Source organism: Orbicella franksi, chromosome 3 (assembly GCF_964199315.1).
Source record: "Orbicella franksi chromosome 3, jaOrbFran1.1, whole genome shotgun sequence".
NCBI classification, from domain to species: domain Eukaryota; kingdom Metazoa; phylum Cnidaria; class Anthozoa; order Scleractinia; family Merulinidae; genus Orbicella; species Orbicella franksi.
In genome coordinates this window covers 15848614-15862726 of record NC_138147.1, presented here as the reverse complement: position 1 = coordinate 15862726, position 14113 = coordinate 15848614, and positions in this window count along the sequence as shown.

Genomic DNA, 14113 nt, shown 5'->3' with positions numbered 1-14113 from the left:
TTGTGCACCTCTGCATTGGCCAGCGGTTTCCTTTGTTATATTACCCGGGAACCACTTCGAGCACTGCCAGGTTGTGCGAGTGAGGAACCATCTTGGAATTCGTGAAAAACCTTGACAGATTTTTAAGGATAAACCCACACACATTAGAATAATGACAAATGAATATGAACTATATTTAGAGGCAAGCACAAGGGGTTATCATGCTTATTTCAAGGACACCGCAGTCTACATTGGAGAGATTCTTATATGCGAAATGGAGACCAATAATCGCCACAGCAAGTATGCAGTTGTGGTAAAAAATGAGGACGACAGGATTGTTGGTCATGTCCCTGTTGAGCTTTCTAAATTCTTCTTCAAATTTCTATCAGAGTATGGCAAAATTGAAGCAGAATGCATTGGAAGTAGAATAAACAAAGGGCGAGGAAAAGGACTAGAGCTACCAGTAGACTTTAGACTAGTTGGGAATGCTCGATATCTCAAGAAACTTCTCAAGAAATTACAGAAAAAGGACATTGAGTTCGATTACCAATGGAAGCTGAGCAAGATACAGAAGTGTTGAGTTTGAACTTCAGTTATTTTCAATAAATTTGAATGACATAATGGGCAACAAAAGACTGGACAAGTATTTGCAAGCTTTGATCAACTACAACTGTGATTGACCTTGATACAGCTATAAAATCTTATGTTTTTCTCTATCAATACAGTAGTTTATAGTATTGTAAAGGCAAAAAATGTAATTCATGATATTAGATATTCTGAAGAGAACAAAGGTGCCCAAAACTTAGCTAATACCATTGGTCAGCAGGTGTGTTTATGGTAATTTGTGTAATTTTGACACCCTTCCCATTTTATAAGAACATTATTTTTTTTTCCAGGCTGATATTGTTCTTAAAAAAGTGGTGCTTTATTTGCCAAATTTCAGCCTGATGTTCTTAATCCATGTGTTCTTATATGCGGGTGTTTACTGTATTACCCGCGAGCATTGTCACCGAGAGAAAATGGGATGGGGGTACTTCATTGTGATAATTGACATAAGCAGTCAATTATATCGACACGGTTACTATTAGAGTAAAAAGAACAAATGCATTTGTCCATAGGCACATTTGCTGATTTACCTTTCTGTACAGAGCCCCTGCCACGCTGTCCCCTTACTCCCGTGGGCCGACTAGCACTGTATGGCTGCATTCTCTAGAGAAATATGGCAAAAATATTGCATGTCGTTGATGCCAGGCTGATGTCTCATACCAAAACAAGTAAGGTTTTCCGTACTCCGTGTTTCAGGAAAAACCATTTCCACAGGAATAAGAGAATTATGAAGTATCGGAGAGTTCTTTACATAACGTAAAACAACGTTATTAGTTTGGAAAGCGCTAAAAACTGAAATTTCCATGAAACAACGAAGAGGTTTACAATTTTTCTTCAGTTACTTATTTAAAAAAAGACTTGCATACCATTTGCCAGTTAAAAAGCCAACGGTGCTCCTGGATAATAGCTGAGCTTCCGGTTGTTGTTGTAGTAGTAGGAGTACCAGAAGATGGACTACAAGCAGACGTCGTGCTTGAGGCAGAAGTAGAGGGAGCTGCACTCAACACTTCGAAAGCCCTTCATAGAAGGGTGGCTGCTTCTGTTGCTTGATTTGCAGATGCACTCTAGAATGAACATTGGACGAGTTTAGTTTAGACTCAAAACTAAACCTTCAAGTACCAACATAACGGTTTCCAGAAATAATCCAATAAATTAGCAAATAAGATAATTTTTGGTCTTGACAAGAGGTGGCCAGTTACACTGTGATGACACCAGAAATGGTAAGAAGCGGGTTGGGAGAGACTATCCTCCTCCCCCCCCCACAATCCCCGGCAAAAAAAAGCAGTAAGATAAAACGACGATGTAGATGTCACTATTTATCCCAACATAGGGCTTACAGACAAGATTTGATAGAGCTACTTAACTACAAAGATTTCTCTTCTTTCTTTTCCTTTTCAGACATTACAGGGACACAAATGGTAACCGTCACCGAGTGATCATGTTTTTCCCACTTTCAACATCCGCCCTTTAAATGAAAACATGGTGGTTTGCACGTAAAGAACTGACGCCAGAAAAGTGAAATGTATATATTTTAACCCCCCGGGCCTGGGGGGGGGGTACTTTGGGAAATTCTGGGTGGGGATGTGCCGCTGGGGCCCTGGAACCCTTAGCCTGTACCAGAGTTAGTTCAGCTGAATTTTGCTACCCAATACTAGAGTGAACTTCCCAAATACCCCATCTATTGACACTGTCGAAGCTGGTTTGCGTAAATTTAAACTTGCCGATTTGATTTTTTTATATTTTTGAGCAGCAATTCCCAGTTTCCTTAGTCTAGATAAAATCTTCAACCAACTAGTCAGTTTTGGGGAAAATTATACCCTATTCCAGACCCAAACGCTCTGATTTTTATACCCTATCCTACAGTAAACTGCTCGAAAAACATACCCTTCACAGCGGCACATACCTATATAGCACACATATGGCAGTGCCTACCTCCCCGGGACTTTAACCGTGTATAAAGTGCATTGTTTGCAGGTTGGATTTCCATGCCGATGTTCGGCATTTACCATCACTAGTCAATGGTAAGCTCCAGGGTAGGGGGGCCGGGCATACCCAGGGCGATTTGACATTTTTGCCTATAGCTGGTTTTCACATGATGTCACTAAAATTCTAACAACAAAACTATTGATCTTCCTGAGATTTTACTTTAATGATGTATAAGAGCAGCTAAAAACTAATATTCACACAAATTTTCGCTCCAAATGGGTTCTTGGTTTCGTGATACACTACGCTTGAATTTCTAAGCTTTTGCGTGAGGCGGCATTTATATGACGGCCTAGAGAGGTGTCATGATGGTTAAAAAAGTGACTTATTTCGGGGAACTTGGCTATCTGAACAGTTCATGTCTTAGAAAAAGTATTATTTTAGTGTTTTAGAGTTCCTCGAGGGATAAATTCACGTTTTTGTAGCAAAACTCAGTGACAGATGTTTCTGTTGGTTTCCGGCCGCCACGTTGGTGCCCATACGGATGGGCACCAACATGGCGTCTCCATACAAATCTCTACAAATTTGAGTAAAAAATTTCTCCGCGTATCTCGCATAAGAAAAATTGCTGTGACCAGAATTTTGGACTTAATCTATTGACCAGTTTTGATTTTTAGTTTGATCTATTTTGAATTGCGTGACACTGAAAACCAGCAATTTTCACGTCAAATTCTTTACCCAGGGGGAAAACACTGATGTCAAATACCCCTTCCACACCTACAGCCTTTTTTTACCCCTTCCACTGGCTTCCACTGGCTTCCACAGTCTTTCTTTCCGGTCTAGTTATATCCCACGCTTTGTAAAGAGGCATTTCTCCCAAAAGCAAACGCTTTCTTAAGCTGTTTAGGCCAACATGGATTAACATTCAACAATGAACGCCATCTTGAAGGGTCAGGCAAAGCGGTCAGAAATAAGTGTTTGTATGGGAATCCGATGGCAAAAATTTTTTTTCCAAAATGTAATTCTACACAATTTGTGAAATACTAGGTAGAAGATTGTATTCACCAAGTTTGAAGGATGTAGCTGGGCTAGAAGACGCTCAGTTAATATTTCTAATTTTCCATTCATTTGTTTGTAAATTTGACTGGGTAGACGCGGTTTGCGGGAAAAAGATTACAGACAAATGTATGGAAAATTAAAAAAAATAATTGATCGTCTTCTAGCCAAGTTACATCCTTCAAACTTGGTGAATACAATCTTCTACCTGACATTTTAACGTCTTGATTCACAAATTGTGTAAAATTCGATTTTGCAAAAAGTTGTTTGCCATCGGATTCCCATGCAAACACTGTAATTTCTGACTGCTTTGCCTACCCGTCAAGAAGGCGTCGAAAACCGTCATATGATCAATTTAAAACATAGCGTTAAAATATAGAGCAAAATCTGTACCATAGTGGAAAATAGTCTAAAAAAATGAAATCTGAAACAAGACAAAGAACAACAGTGAGTAAACTGGAGGTGTCATCATTTCCTTTGAGTTCAGGCTCATGACTTTAACCTTCTTTGACCCTGATATAATATCCTATCCGATCTCATAAATATTGCCATAACTTCTAGGTTCCCTCTGGCACTCTCAAAGACATATCTTCTGGACAGAAATGCATTGCAAAATGAAATAAAACGAAGCAAACTTACCGAAGTTGTCCGAACACGCTTCGCCAAGCTCGCTGAGTCGGTGTGACCCGTGTCACGGTCATTCACTCTGCTTATTTGGGGCCAAATATGATGGTATTACGTCAGACCCCACATTGACTGAACCATTTCAATCTTGACTTGTCCACTTCACTGTTTTATTTTTTGCGGTGCGGTGCGCAAAGAAGGTTGTTTCGTTTCGTGCCACGCTAGATCACTTTTAATTTCGTTCAATCATTTCTAATTACACTGGACCATTCCTTCTATGACTGAACAGCTCAACATTAAGTTAAGCTATTTGCTGTTTGCACAAATGATTTGACTTCGTACTGCACTGTTTGTGTCTGCGTTAAATCAGTTGGCACTACACTAAACCATTGGTTGGTGAGCTGAACCATTTCTTGGTGAATTAAATGATTTGTCAATTACCTCGACCGTCCCACCATTAATTACACAATTTTGAAACAGAACACTTGACAGTTTGTTGTCAGACCTGATCATTCCACGTATCGTAGTCAGATGGATTCTCATTTAAATAAACTGATTCTTACTAGTTTGTTCCATTTTGATGTCGGTGACTGAACCATTTCTAAATTGTCTAAATCACTTACTGTTTCAGTAGACCGTTTAACACAAGAACACCTAACTATTTGTATTTAGACAGTTTCATTTGTCAATCATTTATTCCATTTCGCAAACCATCACTAAACCATTTATGTTTTGTCTGTGCCGTTTAATAATCTTGTATTTTTGGTGGTGACGGCCGCCCATAAAACTAATGAAATAAAAGAAACGAACTAAACCAAAAGCCTTAAAGAAAAGTACAAATAAAACGAAATAATGCACTACATACCAAGGGTTATTGAGAATATAGCATTCGAACTAAACCAGTGCTTGACTTGAGAACTTGAGTATAGCTCAGAATAAACCAACTGAATCAACTGAATTTGCTGAACAAATGGTTGCCAATTTATAATAGATTTGAGTAAACTGTAGGAATAACTCTAAACCAAATAAGGCTAGGGAGTGTATTTGTTGCCCACAAATACAGGATTTACCTAAGGGAACTAGGAGGTAACTTCTCCTACACAACAGGATTTAGCTAAGAGAAGTGTGTGGGAAAGAATCACCAACACATACCAAAATAAGGTGTGTAAGGAAACCAAACTAATGTAGGAAAATAACCCAAATAGTAAGAAAAATAATAACATAACACTAATAAAAAAGTTTGAGAATTAGAACTGAAAATGAACTAAAGTGACCTTGTCACATGTGGAACAATGTAGAAAAAAGTTGGCCATTCATGGTAGCTTGAAAATGGTGATAAATTCTTTTTTTCTGTATATATTTGCAGAAACTGCTGTATTCTGTCTCCAAGTCCATGGTTGTCGGAAACATGGAACAGCACATCGCTCAACTGGTATAAGGTGGCCTTGTCTTAAGTTCTGCGTTTGAAAGTGATAAACAGCATGGATGCTTGCACCATTGAATGAAGCCAGCTGTCAAAAGAGCCACCCTGGAAGGGAGTAGTATAAAAGTAGAAGTTGAAACAGCTTATCTCATCTAGAAGATTCACAAGCATCACATACTGGGAATCAGCCATCCCCCAAATGCAGCTGAAGACACCAAAGATATTTTTTCTGCCTTAGGTTTCTGTGGGGATCTCTTGTTTCTATGAATTTGGATAAGGCAACAACAACAGCCTTAAACAAGATAGTGAATTATGAGCCTGGCAGCCAGCAAATAAGCCAAGTAGGTCATAACAGATATAATTTATTTCTATCTTTTTGTAAAATAATACACATATTCCTAGCCTTTGAAACAGAGCTTTATATAGCTTCTTAAATAGTGACCAGAAGATAATTGTGTACTGTAGACTCTTCTGCATTAATTAACAATATATGAAAAGGTCCTTGCCAGGGAACCATGCATGACACTTTAGTGGGACTGTCTTCTGTCCACTATGTGTTACAAAACCAGAAAGATGCTAATTACACTGCATCTCTTATTAGTATCAATACATTTGACAGAAGGCATTCTTGTCTATGACTGTACCATGGTCTAAAGGTACATTGAATGCACCTTTGGAGAAAACTTCTCACTGAACAAGCAAGTTCAACAGTGCATTTGTGCTACAGACTGAACAAGCAGTTTATTGTTTGTGGTGTGTTGCGCATAAAATAAATAAAGTAAATCTTGCTCTAAAGGAGACTTAAGGAAGGTTAAAATGTTTTTAAAACAAGACTCTTCAGACAGTTTTACTGCTTTTTTTCAGGCACGGTAGTTCCAGCCCAGTATCTGCCATATTGAGCTGGAACTACAGTGTCTGAAGAAGAGCTGTAAAACTTTCCTTTCTTATTAAAGAACACTGAAAATAGTTATGAACGTGTGTTGACTGTGTTCTGTTGGGGCTGAGTAATTATGCATACTTTTGCTGTGAAATTAATTATGAATGGTTGTACAAAATGTATTCATGGAAACAAATGTATTCATGAAAATAAACTAAAAGTACCTCTGCAGCTAGTTTTTTCTTGTATTTCCAGGTTGGATAGTTGCCAGACAATACTAACTGGTAATCAGTCATCTATTGACCCAGCTCAGGACAAACCATATGTACATGATCAAGTGTTGATGCATAGTCAGACTTGCTGTGGAGGTTCTGTTCGAACTCATCAACAAGCCATGATGTTGATAAAGATTCCATTTCATGCCTCGCTTCAAGGTGCATGCTGAATTTTCTGTTTTGTTTTTCATCTACCCTTTATGGCTTTGTGGGTGACAATTGACCTCAGCTACATGTACATGCAGTAGTTTACATGTGTGAGAGGGCAAAGTTCAGATGCTCAAACTAAAATAAGATCTTTGTATTCAAAGAGTGGGAAGTGAGTAGAAAATGTGAGATTTTGTTGTCCTCAATTAGTGTTCTAGTATGTTTTTTGGTAAACCTTGAAATCTGCTACCAATGTAATTATTGGCCAACTGATATTGATTTTGAGATGCATGTTTGAACCTGAGATTCTCAAAACTCTCTTCCACATTTGAAAAGTAAATCTTTTATAGTCATCAGGCAAGAATGTCGGGAATCTTGTGCTGACATACATGTACTTTGGTAACTCCACGCAAAGAAACCCAAGAGATGATTGATGTCAATTCCACCCCTACTTGCTCGAACTGTATGATCTTTAATGGTCACCCTTACTGACAGGTGGTTGTCTGTTACTTCATCATTTTGTGGCACTGCAGGGATGTTTGTGTAGATATCAGCAAGAGCCAAGAAGTACTGGTTTGGAATGACGTTGGGTGCCTTGCGACATGGATAAAATGGATGTCGTCTTCCACCAGAAGTATGAAATTTTCATTATTTCAGAGAAATTGTTTTTCTTAACAAATGCTTGAATGTAAACAAAATTTTTTTGTCACTCCTGGGGTCACAATCTCCCATAAGAGAGACATCCAAGTCATGAGCATAAAATGTTCTGAGTTAGACTGAGGTATTATGAAAAGAAAACTTTATTTCAGTTCATTTGGTTGACACTTATTCACAGCTTTTAAACAACTTAGCACAGAATTGAAGTCTGCTTACTTTAATTTGTTCTTGTTCTATAATAGTACATGTATTAATTCTATTTTGCATGTAAAAATTGTAATGTTCATCGCATCTTGTACATGTACTTGTTGATGATAACAAAGTAAACAACAGCTCTATTTGTTCCCTGGAGAAAAACCTTATTTTTCTAAAATTATAACAGTTGATTGAAAGACCACAAGTAATATACTAGTTGAAAGTTATTGTTTGGGGTATGTCCTAAATCACCACAACAGACATACAAGATGTCACAAATTGAATTGAGGAGTCTACAAAGTAAAAAAATTAAAACGTTCAAAAATACCTTATTCCTTGGGTATACTGGGTATACCCCTAAATAATAGCTTAATTTGCAGCTCTGGGTGTGCAGATTTTTATCAGATATTCACTTGACCATAAAATTGTAAAGCGTAAAAGTTTCAAAAACTTGAGGGGTGGTTAATCAAGTCTGATTCAGGAGGAGGATATGATTTTATGCTTTCAATGTGAAGATCTCTCAAAGATCCTTTTGACCTCCAAATTTGAAAAGAATTGGCCAAATATTACGCTTATAACATTTTGTGCCATATGGCACTATCAGGACTTAAAGGGTTAAACGTACGCTGTACTTTCCAGTTGTAAAAATATAATGAAAATTTTTTAGACCTGGGAGCAATACAAACCCTCAGGTCTGTAACAAGATCAAAGAGCTTACCTTGTTGTTGTCTAGACTGCTTACCTTCTGTGAAAGGTGCATCTTTTTCGTTATTTCTTCCATGTTTGTTTTGGCTGGGTTTTTTTCGTAGTTTGCAACGGAGTGAGGGTCGCTGTTGTAACTGAGCACCATCCCTGACATAAGAGGGGAGTAACTTGCCCTACTCATTTTCAGTTGGAGACCATTGGCCTTCTGCATGGGAGAACTTTTCTGATAACAACTGAAAAATGTTATCAGCACTGGTTATGTCAATCTAAATATGGAGCTGTTATTCTATGTTCTGTTTTTGTATCCTTAAGATAGTTTTTAACGGAGTGGTTGTACCTAAACTACAGTTTACCCAGCAGCCTGTGCTTATAAGGTGTATTTTGTTACAGTAACCAAGTGCTTTTTATACAGTGAGCATCCTTTTCATGTGCAAGTGATATTTTTTCATCTTTGCCTGTTGGTTTGCAGTTTGACTCACAACTGGGTTGTGTGTGCAGTCAAAATGTCAAACTGTTTTTACAACATATAATTTCAAATGTTAAAATGGTGTTCTTTTCCTTTCTCTTTTTTTAGTAGCAATTTTAGTCTGTCACACCTGATTTCTTAAGAAACTTAGATTGTGTAGGAGAGCAACTACTCTAGCTCACTGTAACTTTGTTTTCTTGTTTGAAGGTGTGTGCTTATCATCATCGTAGATGGCAGTGAAGATATCGTCAAACAATCCATGCGCAGTGGACACACAAAACGTTTCCATTTCATCTGGATTATATAGATGTTTTTCTCCTTGGGAATAGTATCTCACCAACAATTTATGGAACTGTTGTATAAGAGTGCTAAATGATGTCTCCTTTGTAGCAGTTACAAAAAATAGTAGTACTTTGTATTTTACAGTGAACAAAAAGCCTCTCTGGGATGTGTCACTGCAAATTCTTACTTGGATTATAGGTAAACATAATTATTTTAGTTTTCAATTTTCACCATCAGAAGGTTGATTTTGTGACGGGTTTACATATATTTACATATGTGACTGTTATAATGTATAGATTGAAATTATTTGATGTAAATGTTAGAATATGAGATGATTTAATTTTCTTATATACTGAAAGAAAACCTTGCCAATGATCAGCAACGAGGTGATTGTCTGTATAATGAAGGCACAAGAATCTCGCTGATGATGAGTGGTGAGGTAATTCTGTCTGTATAATGAAGGCATGAAAATCTCCCTGATGAATGTCGGTGAGGTAATTGTGTCTATAATAAAGGAACGGTTATCTCGCTGAAGTTCAGTGGCAAAGTAATTCTGTCTGTATAAGGAACCAAAATCTCGCCGATGACCAGCAGTAAGTTAATTCTGTCTGTATGTTAAAGGGACGGAAATCTCGCGGATGATCAACGGCGAGGTGATTCGGTCTGTATTGCCACCCTTGCCAATCTCGCAACAATTAATCTCTCAGTAATGTTGGAGTACTTGTTGTTCTTATGGTTTGAGTGCCTAATATCTGGGTGTCTCAAGTTTCCAAAAAGTGATATTTTCCTTTATGATTTAATTTAATCAAAAAACGAGGGTATATGGATCTATTGTTCTATCTAATCTTTGAAGTTTGCATAGGTCTTGGCCTCTAGAACTACATAATTCTATTAAAATTTTTATTAAGCAAATAATGCACATACTCTATTAGTTTTTACTCAGTATTATCTAACAGTCGCACATTTTGCTCTTCTACAGACTGCTGCCATTCCAGGTCACCGTCTTCAAAATTAACTAAATAGCCCTTTATCCAGCCAAGATATTCAGTGGAGCCATCCAAATTAATGCGGTTGTATTCCACCTCAAGTCTTTCTCCAAGAAGGGCATTACCTGTAGAATTAAGTACATGAATGACTTCCACTACATGACATCCTCTTCATAGTTAATTTTGCATTTGATCAAAAATTAAAACAAAAATGGGTTTTTATCTTTTATGATAAATGCAACAACGGAATCGAAGATCATTGACAAAGCATTTTGTTTTACCTTGTCTCTTTACCATGCATTCTGTAGTTACAGGCATGCTGCAATTGGTGCCATTTACATTATCTGGTGGACCTAGAAGATTTTAACAAGTTGTTAACTGTCTTCTACGGGGAAATTAGTTTAGGTGGAGCCCTGTTCATTTTCTGCCCTCTCAATTGTTTAGGATGACTTCAAACATTGACATCATCCCAAATAGTTATAGTAGCACTGGCAGCTAACTTGTTCTCTACTGTATTAGCTTAATTATCAAAGAATTTGTTGGAGTATTGCTGCTGCCTTGAGTAGACAGGATGTAGGTCTGGCACCAGGGGCACTTTACATGTTACTTTGAATATAGGTTGAAAATTTCCTAACTGGGGGGAATGGAATTGAAAACTTCTGGAATATTGTCATTGGATGTTGGGAAGGCTTGGGTGAAAACAAAATAATTGTCGCTAGCAATTATATATAGTACTAGTAACAAAACAAATTGTGTTCAATGTGCAAAACACTGGTTGTTCCGGTGAAATCTAGAAAGGTCATACATCAAAGGTAATACGTGCCATTTTCCAAAACCATTAAACAAAGATGCGGGCCAGGTCCCACACCCGTACCACTAGAACGAGTTTCGCGTGCTAACAATAATGCATGGTCTCGCACTATCCATCAATATTATCATCTTGAAAATCCTTCAGACAAATATTAAGGTTGACAAATTTAAGAAGGCTGAACACTTGAGCGATCCCAGTTGATTTCACTTGTAACTGTTCATTTTTGGAGGATTCCCTACTGTCATCTTTGGGAGCATAAAATCTTTGTTTCCTTCTGCAATTATCGTTTTGCTGCCCTCTTGCTTCTTGAGAGTTGTCGTGATAACAGAGCGAAACATTCTTTCCTGCTCCTACAACTTTTGCTGCCTGCACTCTGTCTTCTCGGTATATGTTCTCCAGCAAGGGTTCCACACTGTTTCCTTTTCATGGAATTGACTGCTTATTGATACTTTTTACTGGGTGTTTTGTGTTTGGTCCTTTCTCCTAGGTTTCCTCAGAGAGTAAAGAGTAGGCTTTTGTGAACATTCCTGTCATGTATGCGTCATCATTTATCACCTTATCCGCTTGTAGAGTTCAAAGGCATGATGGGAAATAAAAAATACAAGGTTGTGACAACATGGCGTAGTGTCTGTCGTGGACATAACAATTCCTAAACACAGTATTAATGACTGAAACAAAAATGCATAAATCGGTTTAAAAAATTTTTTAATAATCTGAATTCTCTACATTATTAATCATCAGGTAAATTTGTAGTACTCGAATGACTTTTGAGAAGATGGCCGCAAGTTCATTATTTTCACAGACCAAAGCAGCAAATTTAGTTTAGCATTTAAGTTGGTTTTACTTTAAGCTGCTTTACTTTAGTTTATTTCTCTTTATTTTTCTTTACCTCTGTAATACTTATTTTCCTAGCAAATCATGAAAGTGCATTGAGGTGCGATGTTCTGCAGTCGGGGTTACTTTGTAGCACGCGAACATATATTGAATAGATCTCAAGCGCTGTTGACCAAGAACTGAAACGTTTTGATCATATGGTCAGTGAATAAAAGTGTTTGTGATAGTACATGTCTGAAAGAGAGCTGTAATCAAAAATAGTACTAATAGACAGAATTACCTCGCCGATGATCGGCGAGATTTTCATCCCCTAAATATACAGACAATAACCTCACCAATGACCATCGGTGAGTTTTTCATTTCTTCTTTACACAGACAGAATTACCTTGCCGATGATCATTGACGAGATTTTCGTTTCTTCATTATATAGACAGAAATACCTAGCCACTGATCATGGGCGAGATTTTTTTTTTTTATTATATAGACAGAATTACCTTGCTGCTGATCATGGGTGAGATTTCGGTCCCTTAATACACAGACAAGATTAATTAACCTCGCTGCTGATTGTCGACGAGATTTTCATACCCTTGATATACAGACAAGATTAAGTTACCTCGCTTTCCTTCCCCTTAAAATATGGACAGAATTACCTTGCTGCTGATCATCGGTGAGATTTCGGTCCTCTTAATATACAGACAAGATTGATTAACCTCACCAATGATCATCGGCGCGATTTTGGTTTCTCTATTATACAGACAGAATTACCTCGCTGCTGATTGTTGGCGATATTTTCATCCCCTTGATATACAGACAAGATTAAGTTACCTCGCTTTCCTTCCCCTTAAAATATGGACAGAATTACCTCGTCGCTGATCATCGGTGAGAGAGGTTCTATATAAGGGATAATGTTATTTATATCAAGGCATGCATTCAAAACAAGGCCCAACACTGCGCGAGCTCTGCCTGCATTTTCGGTTGCGTACTTTGTGATAAGGAACAGATTTAAAATATAAACAAACAACTGTGTTGGATAAATCTGGCCACAGTTGCGGCAGGTTTAATGAAATCAAAGCTAGCAGAATCACAACACATTGATATATGTAAACCAATTAACCTACTAAATAAAAAAATGGGGCGACAAAAATCCGCCAAAAGCCACACAACTGTGGCTGAAACCCCACAAAAGAAGCAAAGCTTGAGTGAAAGCTGGAAAGCAAACAAATGTTGGACAAAGTGTTGAATAATAATAATATTTTCAAAACTAAACATGACACCAATGGAACTGCAGCCCTTGTCTGAACAGTGACATTGAATGTCTGGTACAAATTAGAGAGATGACAATCGATAGAAAAATCAGACTTAAAATTGCCAGCCAAGTAGCAGCCCAATGACTGACCTACCCTATAGGCATAAGAGCAAAAGTGCCAAAAAAAGTGCCTAGAGATAATGGCAACATAGTAGCAGCCCCATGACCTACCCAACAGGCCTAATAACAAACAATCTAATTTGGATGAAACAAGAACAAATGCCAGCCAAATAGCAGCCCAATGACTGACCCATTCAACAGGCGTAAACACAGAATGAAGAAGATTAGTAAGGAAGAGCTAAAAGTTAAGTTAAAAATGGTTTTCTAAGCCCACCAAGCAGCAGCCCAATTGCCTGACCTGCTTACAACACATGGGCAAATCAATTAATTAGCATGAAGAACTTCCAACCTCAAATAAACTTTAAATGTGTCAGATTTCCAGCAACCAAGAGCACAAATTTGCACATCAAAATAACCTTTTTCAGTGACATGGCTTGCGCTGCCAATACAAAAGCTGTGTCTTGTACTGACTACTGTCCAGACCACAGTAAGATAAGCATTGCTGAAGGTAACTGTCGGCTGACTGTCAACCAACAGTCGACCGACACATTGGCCACTTTTTAACCTTGTAACGTACAAGCTGCATTGGTGATGCGTCGGTGGTGTGTTGGTGGCGTGTCGGTGACTCATTTGAGCCTTTTTGAATTATTGCAAGGCTAAACGTACCTTTTCCAAACTGAACTGAAATGCCTTCGATGGGAAGCTTTCACTACGATATTGACAATATTTTTTTTTCAGGCTTCTTCTTTCCAGTTGCTTAAATTGGAAAATTTACTGCGATGATCATACTTCACTTTCATCTACTACCGCAGTTCAAATATGAATTATTTCATATATACTTCACATCATTTCACTCATGGGAAGATATGAACTCAATTAATTGACCTCGCTCCCAATGTGT